Below are 17092 nucleotides of genomic sequence, written 5' to 3' on the forward strand. Positions count from 1 at the left end.
ACACAACATACAAGGTTGTTCTGCTAACAAGCTCAAAATCTGGGAAATGAAAGAATTTTCATAGACAGTGTCTATTAAGTACAATGTAAATGTCTTTAATTATCCTCATATTCTATCTGATAAAAAAGACATTTCATATATTTTTCCATTATGAGTATCACATGTTTCTACTGATAACATATAAGACTTCACCTTATCTCTTAGCTTATTATAACTTCTATTGCCTTTCTCCTCTCTGCTCCTCCTAGTCCATTTGCATTTTAAATGTTCATAGAATCATCGAATGTCTTGGGTTGGAAAGGACCTTAAAGATCATCTTGCTATGGGCAGGGACATCTTTCACTAGATCAGGTTGCTCAAAGCCCCATCCAAACTGGCCTTGAACACTGGGGCATCCAGAGCATCTCTGGGCAACTTGTTCCAGTGTCTCACCACTCTCAGAATAAGGAATTTCTTTCTAATATCTAATTTAAACCTTCCCTCTTTCAGTTTAAAATTGTTGCCCCTTTTCCTGTCACTACAGGGCCTTGTAAAAAGTCTTTCTCCATCTTTCTTATAAGTTGTCTTTATATATTGAAAGGCTGCAATAAGGTGTCCCATAAACCTTCCTTTCTCCAGGCTAAACAACCCCAACTCTCAGCCTTTCTTCATGGGAGATGTGCTCCAGCCGTCTGAACATTTTCGTGGCCCTCCTCTGGACCTGTTCCAAGCATTCCATGTCTTTCTCATACTGGACACCCCAGAACTAGATGCAGTACCCCACATGGGGTTGCACAAGAGCGGACTAGAGTGGGAGAATCACCTCCCCTGACCTGCTTCCCATGCTTCTTTTGATGCATCCAAGGATACAGTTGGCTTTCTGAGCTGCAAGCACATACTGCCAGTTAATATCTAAAAACAAACTAAAGACCAAACAGTTTATACTCAAACCCAAACACAACAAGCTTCAAAAATATTTATATATAGTTATTAGCATTATTTATATAATGTATTTTAAAAATTACCATTATTAATTTTAAATAAGTAAAATAACAGGATTTTTTTCTCATGTTTTTTAGCAAAATTTTCAATAACTGAAGAAAATATTTACAAAACCTGTGCATCAAGTAAAATAAGTATTTCAAATCTTTATGAAAATTTATTTTCCTTGTTTCCTCATACAGTAGGTCATCTCTGATTTTCCAAAATGATAAATGGGCTGTTCTATTTAAGTGTAACATGATATAAAACTGGATCCATATGGTGATGTTATTTTCAAATGAAAACATATTTACATAAAATAATAGACAAGTTTTACGTGCATCAGTTTACTCCAAAGCAGAACCATAATCTAAATAGTTATTAAAAAAATAACATAATAAACCATAAATAATGCAGTAACATGCAGAGTTGGATGTCATAGATACTTAGAAGAGTATAGCCATTATAACCTTGGTCACTGCATGATATCAGCTAGAACTTGCATTTGGATGGATATGTTGAATAGTTCAAAGAAGATGAAATTGATATGTTAGTCTAAACAAGCATTGTATGGACTTCATAGTTCTTTGGTCTTGGGGCATGAAAGAATGGAACACCAACAGAACAGCAAAACACATAGGAAAAAAAAAAAGCCTAAGGAAAGGTTGGAGCTTCTAAAGAAGACAGCTAATTCACAGGGCAAGTTTTCAGAGAACTTTTGAACATAAGTCATTTGCATTAAAAAAATAAATTAAGAACACTTATTTGAAGAAGAAAAATTCAGTCAATGTCTTTGGAAGGACTCCTGTGTATAAAATTAGAGGTTGAACAAAACAGATAACTTTTAAAAATATGGTTTTTGATATATTATTTAGAACCTGAAAGTTAGAAAATAATTTTAAAAAATCTATTATTATTATTATTATTATTAAAGACATTACTGTATCATGTTGTAATATGGACAACAGTACATGAAGACTAGCAGTAGAATGGTTTCTCAAAAGTGGTAACAAATTTTAATTCTCTGCTTCCTCTGCAGTGAAATGAGTAGATGCTTAGGAATTTATTTAACACATTCAGGAAGTGCCTTCTTAGAATGGTGGTCGCATGACAAATGACATGCTGAGGGACATGATTGTCTTGTTCACTGTTGCCATATGAAGCAAAGGATTAGAAAATGGCAAATACTCACTGAAATAAGTGAATATATGAGCACTGAAAGAAATGAATTGAACTTTTCATTCCATCACATACTAACATAACAACAGCATTGATCGCTCTGGAGTTTTAAATTGGATGTGTCACTGCAGATCATGTTGTTTCTGGAGAAGGGCAAATTTATAAAAGGCGACCACATCTATGATAACTGTGAGTTAATCAAACAAAAACACAAAAGAAAAATCCAGAAGTGGAATACAAAATATTCTTTCAGTATTCAGAGACGCTAGGAAAAGAGGAAAATCTTATTCAATATAATACCATGCTATAAACTGATATTACATCACTGATAACAGTATTTGCCAAGGTGAAGCTTTTTTTTTTTTTTTTTAAAAAAAAAATAACCTGAGAGTACAGAAGTTGTGCTTTGCCGGAGATCTTTGTGAACACCATTGAGATAGTTAAATTACAGTACTAATTGTAATTTCTTTTCTCCTCCAAGCTTTTACAGCAATATTATCTCTTTCACTCTGATTTCAGGAAGTATGCAGAAGAACAGTGGTATTAGTGGCATGCTAAGTGAAGATATGAGATCTTCATCTCTTCATATCTTGCTTCTTGCTTTCTCAGATATATATCTTCCTTCAATCTGTTGTAACTGGAACAAGTTAAGAAAATCCTAATGAAAACTAAAAAGGACATGAAGTGTTAAAAATCTCCTTCTGATCTTTCATGGATTTCTCACCTTTAAACTTTATCTATCTATTTATCCATTCTTTTATTTTCCACTACAGCAGACTACTCAGAAGAATTTCAATGAAATTAATGATACTGTTTATCTACAATATTTTATTTTGTATTTAAAAAGGAAGCTACTAAAAAAAAATATGTTCTGTATAAATAAAGGTCATGACTTATAATCTTAAAAAAGCATGCAACATTTTATGGTTTGAGAGGAAAATATTTTGGACAATTTAAGCAGATTTTAGAAACAACATAGGCAGCAGGCTTGTTGTCTTGTTTTCTTACCATCTTTAACCTATGAACATATTAAAAAATACCACAATCAAATAAGAGTGACAATAAAAAAGGTTCAGTAAAGATTTCAGTTCTTCTTTTCTTTTCTTTTCTTTTCTTTTCTTTTCTTTTCTTTTCTTTTCTTTTCTTTTCTTTTCTTTTCTTTTCTTTTCTTTTCTTATGGGGATGTAAGGCAAGCTACTTGTGGAATTATTCTCACTTTAAACCTGTCAAATAATTATCTGCAAGAAATTCTTGCACCGTGACAGATAGACAGGTAGATAGATAAATAGACAGACAGACAGACAGACAGACAGAATTTGTAGCAAAAAAAGCCCCTCATTCCTATGCACAGATATTCTCCATTTGTTGTTCCAGTTATAGTACAGCTACCTTTTTAATGATATTTCTTTCAAAAGGCTAACTGCAAAAGTAACTTATTTTCATGAATAAGATATACAGAATCTGGATGCCACTTCAGTCTTTAAAAATTACATTAGTGGAATGTAATGGGTGTTTGGGGCTAAAAGATATTTTTTAACACTGTTTTTGTTCTGTACTCTGGTTTTATACTTAAGCCAAAAGCAAAATTATTTCCTCTCAAAAATGTTTCCTTACTAATTCCATTCCAGGAAAAGCTTGCTGTTTTTATAATATCCAAAATTACCATTTCTAACTAAGTGTTCAAAAAGAATAACATAATCTCAAAAAAATATGAAGCTTTTTCTTCTCTTTGATTACTGAACTCTTATATGTCATCAACAAAAAAGAACTTAAAGAGAAAACATCTAGCCTTCAGTGATGATTTTATACTGCAAATCCTCTATAGGCACTTATGACAACCCCATTATTGCCAAGTCAATTCATCATGATTAATTTTATTACAAAGATTAACAAATGAATTAAAAATGATTAAACAATGAAACTAGTAAGCCTTAAATGCAATCAGCCATAATTTGAGGAAGTAAATCTGTAATAGATTTCTGGAAATAAAATCCTAACTGTTCTACAAATGTTTTAGCTTTCATAATAGACTTGCCTTCTTATAGGATGTGAATAAATTACAGATATTAATAATTAAGCATATGCACCTGAGGAGTTCTTAAGTGCATTTAATTCTGTGGCAACACTGGACATACATAAAAAAAAAAAATCCTCTTTGCTTTGCCCCCTGTGCACCACTTCTGTGGCATTTATATAATGAAGACTAAGATGGATTGATGGCTTTGGCATGGGACTAGTTTACACACAGAACTCGCATTCCCCCTTCTCCAGTCCCATCCCATAATTTCAACTCTGATGACATAACTCTCTTTTAGCCTTCCCTAGTTGTATTTTCACTGCTTTTTTTTTTTTTTTTTTTTTACCATATTAATTATAATTTATGTCTTTCCTAGACCTGGCATGCTTTTAATCTTTTTCAAGAAACAAATACAAAGCTGTGAAGAAAATACTGTGTCTACTCACTAAAATGCTAACACCTTTTTACCTAACATTCTCCAAAAAAAGTCAGCAACGTGTTGGGAACTTCTTTCAGTGGAAATGTCATGGGAGACATAGTATTGTGAAAAAAATTATTTCTTCATAAGGTAAGTCATATAGATCATGGCAAATCATACATTGTTTCTCCTTGCCTTGAATCTGTATTTAAATATATGATTTTCCATTAAGCCTTACTAGAAGAGGAAGGGCTAATCAGTAGACCTGACATTTTTAAGCAAATCTTAACTATCTAGATTCATATGTCAAACTATCAACTCTCTTTTGATTCTCATTCTATTTCTCTAGTAATCTGTTGTTTTTGTGATATAGGTGACGGAAGCACTGCTGTTTCACCTGCCTTATAAATCAAGATCTGATAGAGACACCTTGGTTTTCTGCAAGACAATACAGCTTCTCATGAGGCATCACTCCTTACTTACTGATGCTTGACAAAAAAATGCATCTTCCTGAAAACTAATTCGCGTTGCTCATGATATGGCAGATCTTGTAATAAACAAGTTGCCCTTCAAATGCTGAAAGCTTCCCCATTAAAATCTAAAATCACTCTCTCTCACTCCCTCAACCAAGACCCAAACTGAATCATAATGCTTCAATTGCCCTGGTTAATATTCCTTCGATTTAAAAAGTGGTGTGCAACCCCCCCTAACATAAGAATAATCTTTTTGCTGTGTATGTATGACACAGTACACAGGGTGAGGGAGTTAATATAAACATAAACCAATTATTTTCTACAAGTGGGAAATAATTAACGGTTTTCTTGTGACCTTTCTTGCCTGGAAACTCTTTCATATTATTAAGATTAAAAAAAAAAAAAAAGCAAACAAAAAGAAAGATCAAAACCTAAACAAGCTCCCCCCATTTTATTTTTTTAACCATTTCATAATTGCTAGCTGGCAGTTTCTGCTGAAAAATGAGTGAATACTCTTTGTCTTTACCCTATTTTTCTATAAACACTAGATACCTATGCAATTATCTGAAGCCTTAACCACCTGGAGGCACCTTTAAAGTTGTGAGTGTATTTATTCCAGTATAAAACTTCACCTGAAAGAAAGTTCTGCTCCTGCCTTTGGCACCTGGCAGCTCAAAATCTCTCTCATCTCTAAACCCCACTGAGAACTTTAAAGTAGGAATTCCTCAAACTACCTCACTTGAAGGAATCAATCCAGCAAGTGTCACAGGGTGACACATACCTTATGTATTGTGGTCACACTCCAGAGACTGCCAACTCACCTCGGAAAGATCAGCAAGAAATGTGTTTATATGGGGTCCTGAAATACACAGATGTAAACCTTGAGTTTAAATCTTGCATCTCAGTGATTGCCTCCATTTATGAAGGAGAGAATGCTGTAAGGAAAATTAGTGCCATAACACAGTTTTTGTCAAAATGTTATTTCATATTTTATCCCATATATAATTTCCAGTCCTTTATAAGAGTATGTAACAAATGTTCATTATGGCAAGAAAATATATTGTATTATTTCTGTTAAGGGGGTGGGAACTGTGAACAGCTGCTTCTCAGGTAGCTCTGTGCCGTAACCCCAGGTAGAACTCTAACTTTCTGAAACACTCTGAAAATACTGAATTCTGGCCTTTGCTAGAGAAAATAATGAAATGCAGAAAAAGGCTGTTTACTTTGATTCAACAACCTTTAGCTCCATTACATAGAAGCCTTTGATGTGCTTTAACCTGGCAAATGCTTTATAATAGAGTAAAAATGTTGTCAGGTGTAATTATCATTCTTGAATGGGAACAAATGAGGCAATAACTATTTCGAGGTACAATAGGCCTGGACTCATTCAGTGAAGAAAATCTTTTGGATATATAAATAAATAAATAAATAAATGTGTAGCTTTACAAATTGTAACCAATACTTAAGAAATCACAAATAAATAAGGGCTCTTATTGATTACTTACTCAAATTGTTCAATTCCACTGACTTTAAATGGTATCAAAATGGGAACCATTTTTTTTTAGATTTGGGAAAAAATAATCCCTGCATGCTCTGAACTACAGCTAAAAAGATTCCTCTCAGCAGCAGAGTTAGAAGCACAGGCTCTGTATGACGAGTTCAGCTCAATTATACTGTAACTGAGTGAAGTCTGCAATGCGGACAAGACCTGTGTGGGGTATTCAGCAGTTCAAGGACTGAACCATCCAATTTACTGAAGATAATGAAATGTGTCATAATCATTCCCACTGCAAATGCTCGTGTGGAGAGGATTTTTCATTGATGACAAACATATGGACTGACAAAGGGAGCAGGTGTGAAATTGACTTAGTTAAAGCAGAGCTTCAAATCTCGGCTAACTTCTCTTTGACATGTCAAACTAGTCTCAGTTCTGCCCTTAAAAAAAATCACACCGTACTTAGGGTCACTAATAGTCATCATAATCATACTGCGCACTTGCACAGGACTTTACATTTTCAAAGCTTTGTACAAATTTGCATTTCCATCTTATTTGTGCGTAGTTTTGCAATTGATGTGCAAGGCAAGCACTGAAACTGTACACAGTTTTCAGAGTGACAGGGCTTCATTTATTTATCAGTTTTGGATGAGAAGGAAGTGTGAGGAGAGGGTTTTCACATGGGAGCTGCCGGTCCCTTCTGTTGTCTATCAGCTCAGCTTCAGCAAAAATAGGAGTGTCTGGATTTAACACTCTTCTCCATTTAGGAGCGAATTAGGAAGAGACATTGGTTCCTAACTCATCCTCCTCCTAATTCTACCATACATGTCCATGGAGGGAAGGAAGATAGCGTGGTAAATAGAGGTGGCACAATGCTAGTTACAGAGTTGAACAGGGAACACAGGAAGTCTTGCATGTCAAATATAGAAAGCAAATCTTGTACAGGCTAAAAGAGTAAACCAGGACAGAGGATCCAACTCAAACATTCAAGAACTGTAAGCAAAATTAGTTTTGCTATTGCACTAAGAAACTAGAATGTGAGTTGTCTGCTCCTTGCAATGAGACACAGATGTTGTACTGAGAAAAAGGGGAAGAAATAGGGGGAATAGGGTTTGTTGCTCTTACTGAATGAGAGAAACAGGCAGTTGGAAGAAAAACTTAAGAGAAACCATCCAACAGTAGCAGATATTAATCCACACCAGCAGCTGATGATCTGCCTTGTGTTTCTGTAAAATAAAACCTGGCATAGACGGTATAGCACACAGGGCCTTTTTGATGCTTCCAGCTCTTTGGTGTTTGAATAGCCTGTTTTGAATTGACGGACAAAAGGAAACATAAGAGGAAATATGTTCATTCAGGGAAAAAAAAAAAAAAAAGAAGAAAAGGATATGTTACATAAAGTAAAAAAAAAATAATTAAAAAATAGAATGAGGATAGCATAGCTAAAACAATAGAAACAGCAAAGAGAAAGGGAAACAAAAAAGTAAGAACAAGACAAACAAAATTATAGACTAAAATATAAATCTGTATTAGGAAAGAGATGGGAAAGTTAGAGAGAAACTAAAATTAAAAAGAAGTCATCTTCATCTCTAATCTACAAACATTCAGAAAAAAAGGACAAGAAAATCAGAAAATATGACAGAACATGTAGCATATGATCAATAATATTAGAGCATTATTATTGTTATCCATTTCATCAGTATTATAGTGTATTTTCAATACAGATCTTGAAAAGGGTTTTCACTGTATAGATGGGGTTCTTTTGCAGGCAAAAATCCTGAGTTATATTTTGAACAGTTTTACTCTCACAGAATCATATTTGACTGTGTCTGAATAAAGCAGAATGTTATGAAACATGCATGCTTTCAGACAGTGCCCTTTTCCACCAAAGAAGCTCCCAAACACTCCTATGACAAGTAATAGACCATAGTGTACACAGGAATTCAATGGAATATGTGAGAAAAATGTCTAGACCTAATCAGTTGTGATTTTTCTTTGTTACTGATTTTTCGTCGTGAAAACTCATACCTGAATTACGTTTACTGAGGTATATAGGTGCAGAACAAATAAGTAGAATGAAAGTGAAGTCCTACAGGATATAAACGTACCTACCTGTGACATTGTCTCTGCCTTAGGTTGCTCTGATGAAGCTATTTCTAAGTTTTTGAAGTGGTTTATGCAGGATGAGCTATGAAAGATATCTGGGGGAAATTTATCAATAGTCTATTCTTATCTCAGTGCTGTAGAAAAATATTTCTAGTTTAACCTATAATACTCTGTATAGTTTTGTTTTTTTTTTTTTCTACTGGTATTTGTTATACTTGTGTCCTGAGGAATGGTGGAGCATTCACCTCAAAGTGTGATTTAGACAACCAGTTTGACAATGATGAACTCTGTTTGATACGACCAATGAATACAACTGCTGACATGCAGGGTTCTTTTTTTTTTTGTCTTGTGGTAATATTGGCTGGGATAGAATTACATTTCTTCATAGTAGCTTGTGCTGGGCTATGTTTTGGATCTGTGCTGAAAATAGTGTTGATAACACACTGATGTTTCAGTTACTGCTGAGCAGTGCTTACACAGTGTCAAGGCCTTTTCTACTTCTCACATTGCCCCGTCAGTGAGTAGGTTGGAGGTGTAGAAGAAGTTGGGAGGGAACACAGCTGGGACAGCTGACCCCAACTAACTGAAGGTGTATCCTATATCATATGACATCATGCTCAGCAATAAAACTGCAGAGGAAGTTGGCAGTGGGTGTTGCTGCTCAGGGACTGGCTTGGCATCAGTTGGTTGGTGGTAAGCAATTGTTTTCCTTCACATCACTTGTCTTTCTTGGGTTTTATTTTTCTATCTGTTGTTGTTTTTTTTTTTCTTTTCCCCCTTTTCCTTAAAAAATATTAATATTACTATTATTATTACTACTGTTATTGCTTTTATTATTATTAAACTGTTTTTATCTGAACTCATTTGTTTTCCTACTTTCACCTTTCCAATTTTCTCCCGCATCCCACTGTAGAGGAGTAAGCAAGGTGCTCTGTGGTGCTTAGTTGCTGATTCAGGTTAAGCCACAACAGTCCAGGGGTTTTGTATGACAAATATTGGGTCAAACTTACAAAATGGGTATCCAGACATGATTGCCATCTCTGGTTTTCCAGTAGGAGCCTTTTCCATCCATACAAGAAAGTTGTGTTCTATGTATTAAAGTGTGTTTACCCATTTCAGTGTCATACATTTATTTATTTATTTACTTATTGTCCAGTGAAGTATGAACATGGAATTCTGCTTTTTGAAATCAGTTCTGAATAGGTTTGCCAAAGCAAGGGGATAAAAAACATCGTCTGCGACCATCAGAGCGAGTAGGCACCTTCAGTGCAGAAGAGATTCCCCTCAGTAATTAAAGCCACTGGGCTTTCTCCACTAAGAGATGTTGAACTGGCAGAAGACCCTATTTAAGACACAAACAACATGGTCGTAGTTGCATCAGGCAGCAGTCACACAAACAGCTGACGGATCTAATCCCTCTGTGCAACAGAGGGGACCCCATCTGCAGGGGTACTGAAGATAGCTGTTAGCCCTGTGGCTACCCACGCTGTAGCTGACTGCACCTTCAGCAACAGCGGTTGAGACACTGAACTCACCTGAGGTTTCCGCACTGGAGTATTTGCACAGTTGCCTTTGAACTGACCCCAGGAATATCCCCCTGGGAAGGTTAGATTGAATGGAAAAGCCATTTTAGGTCCCACCTTGCCTGCAGAGGCTGTCCTGCTCAGCCACAGAGCCTTACTGTGTTTGCCTTTGAACCCCTTTGAGCACCACCTCCCCTACATGATGTGCTCCTCCCCTGCCCTTGTTGTCATGGTTCTTGGAGAGAATTAGGTATCACAGTGACCTTTCACGTGTTCTTTGTAAACTCCCATGGGCAGAAAAATCCTCTTCTGCCTGTACTGTGTGGGTGGCACCTCTGTAGTAACTGCATAACATATCATAGCTGAAACAAGTGCAAAATGCCTCATATCTTTGACATAAAATACAACTGCTAAATATTAATGGAACAAACTAAGAAACAAAAATCTCTTTGTATCTGAGACACATTCCAAAAATAATAACAAATAACGCAATCCTCAAGTCACTTTGATAGTTTTCTGCCTTTTAAAAAATGCATTAAGGAATGTCATACAGTAGAGTTTATCATCAGTCTTGATCTCATAAATATGTCAGAAAATCACTATATAATGTCCACATCAAGTACACAGAATTTTACAAAATATTAGAGGCAGTTCAAGCAAAAAAAAATCAAAAAAATAAAGATGTTTTATATATGACAGCTAAATGAACAGCACTAAAACCTGCTAATTATTTTTCTTGTTTTTCAGAAAAGTCATAAAGGATGGTATCTGGTTAGCTATTGGTGACAGCTTGCCAAAATTAAAACCAAACAAACTAAAGGAAACCTGGAAAATCCAGTTTTGGCCACAGCCCATAATGTTTTCTCAGGTGGTAGAAGCAAAGTCGCTTCACCATCTCATTCTATGTCCATCCTTGTTTAAAAACAAACTTCAGTTACTGAAAAAGTACCATTATAGCCAATGTAGTTACAATGTGTCCTGAGTTTAAGGCAGAGACCAACAGTTAAGAATCACAGACCTGCAAAACAAAACCAATGCTTTTTCAATGCATTGCTCTCCATCCCCTTCTCTAAGTTTCTCAGTATGTTACTCATGAGAAGCTGACCACAGATTTCATTCCTAATAACAGACTTAAAATCACACACTATTCACAAAGACCCTGAATATCTTCACTTATTTCAACATAGTAGGTAATGTTTTGAGTTGTTTTTCTCCTAAAGTGTTAAACATTGAGCTTGAGACAAAGGGGTGAAGGGAGGGCGTGGGGGAGAGAAAGATCAATTTAACCTAGGGAATAACAAGGTCATATGAAAATACAAGTGCCATTATGTATTCCTGTGTATTCATATGATGCTCAAAACAGTGCTTCTCACCATAATATTTCAAAATAAGAATATAATAAAGAAGCAAAGAGCAACATAATAAAGAAGCAAGGACCTTGAAATATTGAGTTAAACCAACCACAGAAAAATCAAATCAATTGAAAGCCTTGAGGTAACTTGCATCTCTAATATACTGTATCTGCAAGAAAACACTGTGTTTCTGGAGTTTCTTTCCCCGTTGGAATGATTCTGCTATTGTAATTTATTTGTTTTTCCTAATATTTCTCTAGGCAATGATATCAGTGGGTTTGGGTGTTTTTTGTGGTTTTTTTTTGGATAAGTGAATTCGTTTCAGATTTTACTCCCAGAGGTCTTTGAGAAATCCCATGAATATATCAAAAGGAGGCTCTGGAGAAAAATCAAGCTCTGTATTCTAAAAAATGATATAAAAATTCCTGGGCAGATTTCAGTTATGTAAGTCAGAAAAGTCCAGTTGAAATCAATTGCATCAGCAAGTTTTCACTTTCTGTCTGCTTTTTTTTTCCTTCTGTAAAGTCCATGGGTTTTTATGTACAGCTATCAATTATGTCCAGTACGATTTTCTAAGGTTTTGGTTTTCAGTCTTCTCTAATGTCTTATAGAGCTCTTACAAAAAAGACAAAGTAATAACATTGGAGAAAGCAATAAAACTAGGAAATACAACCCCTCCCCACTAACTCAATCCCTTTATTTTTTTAAAAAAAACCCTGTATTTCACTCTCTGCTCTTAGCGGATAAACAAGGAGATGAGCTGAAGTTGATTGAGGCCATCTCAGAAAAAAAGGTCACCTCAGAATTTTTATACTTATAAAAATTACAGGAAGGCATTGTACCACAGTTATTCTTTACTGTTTCAAAGAGAACTCAGACATGCAGTTGTTTGTCAGACAAGGATTTCCTTCACGATGAGTAACCAGAATCCTCTATAACAGCTAAAAGGACTTATGAAGGGAATGGACAAATTTATTTGGATTTAAAGATGACAGATTTCATCTTTACACTCACTTTTACTTTCTTTTAGAAACTTAATAACTATGTTCCCTAGGAAAAAAAAAACCAAACCAAAACCCGACAAAAAACAAAAACAAACAACCAGTTTTTGTTGTTTTGTGAATTTGTTTTTGTTTTTTTCTCATTTTTTCTCCTGACTGGCTGCACTGAATTAGTTGTTCAATGATATTTTTTTCCCGTATACGAGACTGAGTACTCACAGCCAGTGAAGAGTTGGCTTTTTTCTGAGAAAAAGCCTAAAGCTGTCTTTCTGATGGTTTATTTTTGTCCATTTTTAAGGACAACATAAGGCCAGCTATAAGGTCTGGGACAGAGCTTTTTGGAATCAGTGGGAATATTCCAGTTGTTTTCAGTTTTGTGTCGTGTCCTAAGATAGGATGGATCACTGAGCAGACAGTCTGGTAATTTCTATCCTTCTGTACAATCTAAAACTTTGTGAACCATTAGCTCCCTAATGTCCCTAATCTGGAGACAGATATTTTTTGTATCTCAATAAATTTCCTTAATCTTAAGGAGATGCTTAATCTAGATAAGGCCAATTCTATTAAAAATATGAGCATGTTTCTGATTTAAAGCTTGCCTTTACCTGCAATAGACTGAGATAAGAATGAGCAGTCTTTTCATTCATATTTTATGGTATAATAGTTATTTCTTAATACATTTGTTAATTGAATCCATAACCCAACTCTTTCTACTGGGAATTGTTCTGCAGATCAGTTTACTTTTGAGTTCTCATGACTCTTTTATGGATCAGAAGTTCAGGAGCAATGCTACAATAATTTTGAAGTCTCTTTCTCAGCTCAGGCTTTTTTCATGCCAGGTGACTCTGTGGATTTCAACCAGTGATCTGTAAAGTAAGTATTTTCCTGTCAGCTTCCTTTCCAGGTCTGATAACAATGAAAACAGAATCATATAATCATTGACATCAGACACTAAATTAATTAATTAATTAATTCTAATTTTTAATTTTTCAGTCCATGCTTATTCTACATTCCAGATATTTCTTTTCATCATGCAGTTCAGAAATAAAGCTAAGAAATAACTTTGCTGTCAGTGTACAGTGTTACAAGTACAAATAACGAGAACAATAATGCTGAGAATTAGAACACGTCAAGTGACGGGTGAGGGGTTAAGAAACAAAGAAGCACATAGAAAAACCTCTTAGGTGTACTATTTTCTCTCCTACTCACTCTGTGATTTTTACAAGAACCATTGCCCTCTTGAGAAAGAAAGTTAGCTTAAGTCGTGGTATTGCTGAAGTATTTGCTCAGCACTGGAAGGATTTGGTGAAATTGTGTCTGTTTTACAAACTTCCCTGCACTGGAATGAATATTACCCCTATACACTGGTCTGACTCCATACATCAAAGAGTTACAAGGGCCTTAGAGGAGCAGAAGTGCAATAGACTCTCCTCTGGACCACAAAGTAGTCTTCGAGGTGTATAAGATGACTTCAGAGTGGTGAACTTTCTTGGCATCCTCCCTGATACTGAGACTTGTATCAAAGCCTCCTGCACCAGTATGGGTGAGAAGGGTGAAATCAGAGACACTCTGATTCTCAGCTTACTTTCATCTTCTTATAACAGACTATAGCTCTGAAAATCTATCCACAAAGCTAACAGTTGTGTCAAGTTGTACAAAGAACCATTCCCCTCTTTTCCTTATCTCAGGCAGAGAAGTCTGTCTCAGGGTCAGGGGCTCTGTGTGCTGAAAGTATTCTTGGGCTGAGCAGCACTAAAGATTTTCCTTCCACAGGGAGAATAATTCACAATCAGCCAGCTGCAGCCAGATTACGTTGCAGGTTATTGATACAAGATGCTGCAACAGACACCAGCAAATTTATGGTTGAAAAAAGCATAGATTTATCTTTAGTGTCTAGGGGAAGAATCACACCACAAAATAATAAAAAACAAAAAACAAAAAACAAAAAACCCCCAAAACCAAACCTCAAATACACAGAAATTACTTATTTTTGATTCAGTTTGTTTTAAAACATGATTTTCATGGCTCTTGATGTACATATTGTATTGTTAATAATTTATGTATATGACTGATTTAATTATAATTTAATTGATATGTGATAAGTGATGTTCTGTTCAATACTCCCAGACCTCATGCTTTCATGTAAAGGATATATGATACTGAGGACTTTTTCTAATATTAACATTTCTTAGGCTAATTGATCAGAATGTCTGACAGGGTCAGGCTTTAACTAGTGATTTGATATGAAGTCTGAAAGAAGATCCCTCAGGTTTGGGGTTTTTCTTTTAGTTGATTGTGGGCTTCTTAATTTCTCTTTGGTATCAGGATCTATGATCTAATTCTTAATGTTCTCTGGATATTTCACTATGAAATTCCTGGAAAATGGAAAAAAAACCCAGCAACCTGTGTAATCATGGAAAGTAGTGTTAACTTAGAAATTCTCTATGGTTTTCCATATTCTTGTCATAAAGATTAATGAACTTTGGAAATCCACAAAAACTATGGGGCCAACACCATTCCATGTTCTCACCGGAAGCCTTGGCATAAAAAAGGTGTACAATAATGAAACACATTGATAAGACAAAGATAGATAATATCAATACAGGGAGCATGTTACAGAATCATAGTATACCATGTTGGAAGGGACCTCAAAGTTCATCTGGTCCAACCTTGCTTGACAAAAGCATGGTCTAGACAAAATGGCCTAGCACCCTGTTCCACTGAATCTTAAAAGTGTTCAGTGTTGGAGAATCCACCACTTCCCTGGGAAGATTATTCCAATGTCTGATTGTTCTCATTGTGAAAAATTTTCCTCTTGTGTCCAGTTGAAATCTTGCCTGGAGTAACTTGTACCAATACCCCTCATCTTTTCTGTGTGACTTCTTGTGAAAAGGGAGTCTCCATCTTCTTTGTAGCTGCTCTTCAAATACTGGAACATACTGGTAAGGTCTCCCCTAAGCTTTCTTTTCTCAAGCCTGAGCAAATCCAGTTCTCTTAACCTTTCCTCATATGGCAGGCTTCCCAGTTCTTTGACAATCTTTGCGGCCCTTCTCTGGACCCTCTCCAGCCTGTCCACGTCTTTTTTTGCATAGCAGAGATAAAAACTTTTATAGTTCTTTGCAATTTTATATCATAATTTTTCACTTATTCAGGGAAGGGGGGACGGGGGTGGATAAACCATAGACATATTTAACTGAAGTTGGAAGTTGATTTTTAAACATACACTTGTTAGCAATAGGCTAAGAATTAGCAGGCATCAAAAGAATGAGATTGTGGAAGATTAAGAATACTGTTACACAAAAATTGAGAAATTTCATAATGGAGGTTGGTACTTGAAATGAAAGGTTGGTACAGTATGATGGTCCACAGAATCATATTCAGATTCTTATAATATCTATACTATAAGTAGGAACTGAGTTATTTTTCTACCGTGAGAAAATCAAGCTCAAAAGAACCTTTCTCTTGAATCAACAGAAATAGTTTTTCAGCAATAACAAGATTTAAGTTTTCTCTCAATCTTGCTGTAAAACAGTCACGTCTACAATAATGCCTTGGCCAGTAGGATGACAGGGAACATGAACTTTCATGTTCTCCCTTTGTTTTTTGCAGTCTGAAGTTCATCCAAGCTCTGCTGAGCAGCTGAGGAGCTGCGATGATTAGTTAATTAATTAAAAATATTTAATACTTTTAACAGAGAGAGAATGTGTTATTTATTTGTGTGATACAGCAGCAATTTCCCTGTAAATACATCCTTGCAACATTTCCAGACAAACAGGTCTTTAACATTTTGTTGAGATTGTTTTAGTCATACATATTACTGATTTCCAATAGAATGACAGTGCTTGGCAATCTGTTTTTTGTTTTTGATCAATTAATTTTATCACTTAAAAGAGAACTAAAAAAGCCTTGCACATTTTGGAACATATTTTGGAACAATTCTGATTTCATATACTAAGCTGAAAAAAGTTTGAAATGAAAAAAATATTCTGAGTTGCAGCTCCATATAATACCGAACAAAACTTAGAAATGTGCAAAAGGTTTTACTGTGCATTTCTTAAAAATAAGAAAGTTTCTGCGTATAGTAATACATAGCAATGCATGCATAGCCCAAGTTACCATTACTTCTCAGAAGAAGAGCATGTTTAATAATAATGGACACATTCATTTTGCCTGATTAAACCCACATCTTTTTGAAATTAATTTGAAAGCCATATGTTGTAACTGCTGGGTGAGGAAAGGATTGTAAAATAGTAGTAGAGAGTAACAGGGGGAGAGGAGGAGGAGAGGAAAAAAAAAAAAAAAAGTAGATAAAAAAAAGCAGAACATCCAGAACAAAAATAACAAAGCAAAGAAATATGGAAGAATTATGGGAAAAGGGCATTAGGCAAGCAGAGACTTGTGACAAAAACTTTTGTAATCAGTATGGAAGTTAGATTCTAATTATGGATTGGAGACCTAAGCACTAAATATCCATACACTGCACTACACATCCTTCATCCTTCACTGTCTTCTGTCTTGCTCCTGTCTTAGCCTTTGTTGAATCCTTTGAATTTTAACACTACCTTTAG

This window comes from Charadrius vociferus, unplaced genomic scaffold (genome assembly GCF_000708025.1).
Source record: "Charadrius vociferus isolate BGI_N301 unplaced genomic scaffold, ASM70802v2 scaffold65, whole genome shotgun sequence".
NCBI classification, from domain to species: domain Eukaryota; kingdom Metazoa; phylum Chordata; class Aves; order Charadriiformes; family Charadriidae; genus Charadrius; species Charadrius vociferus.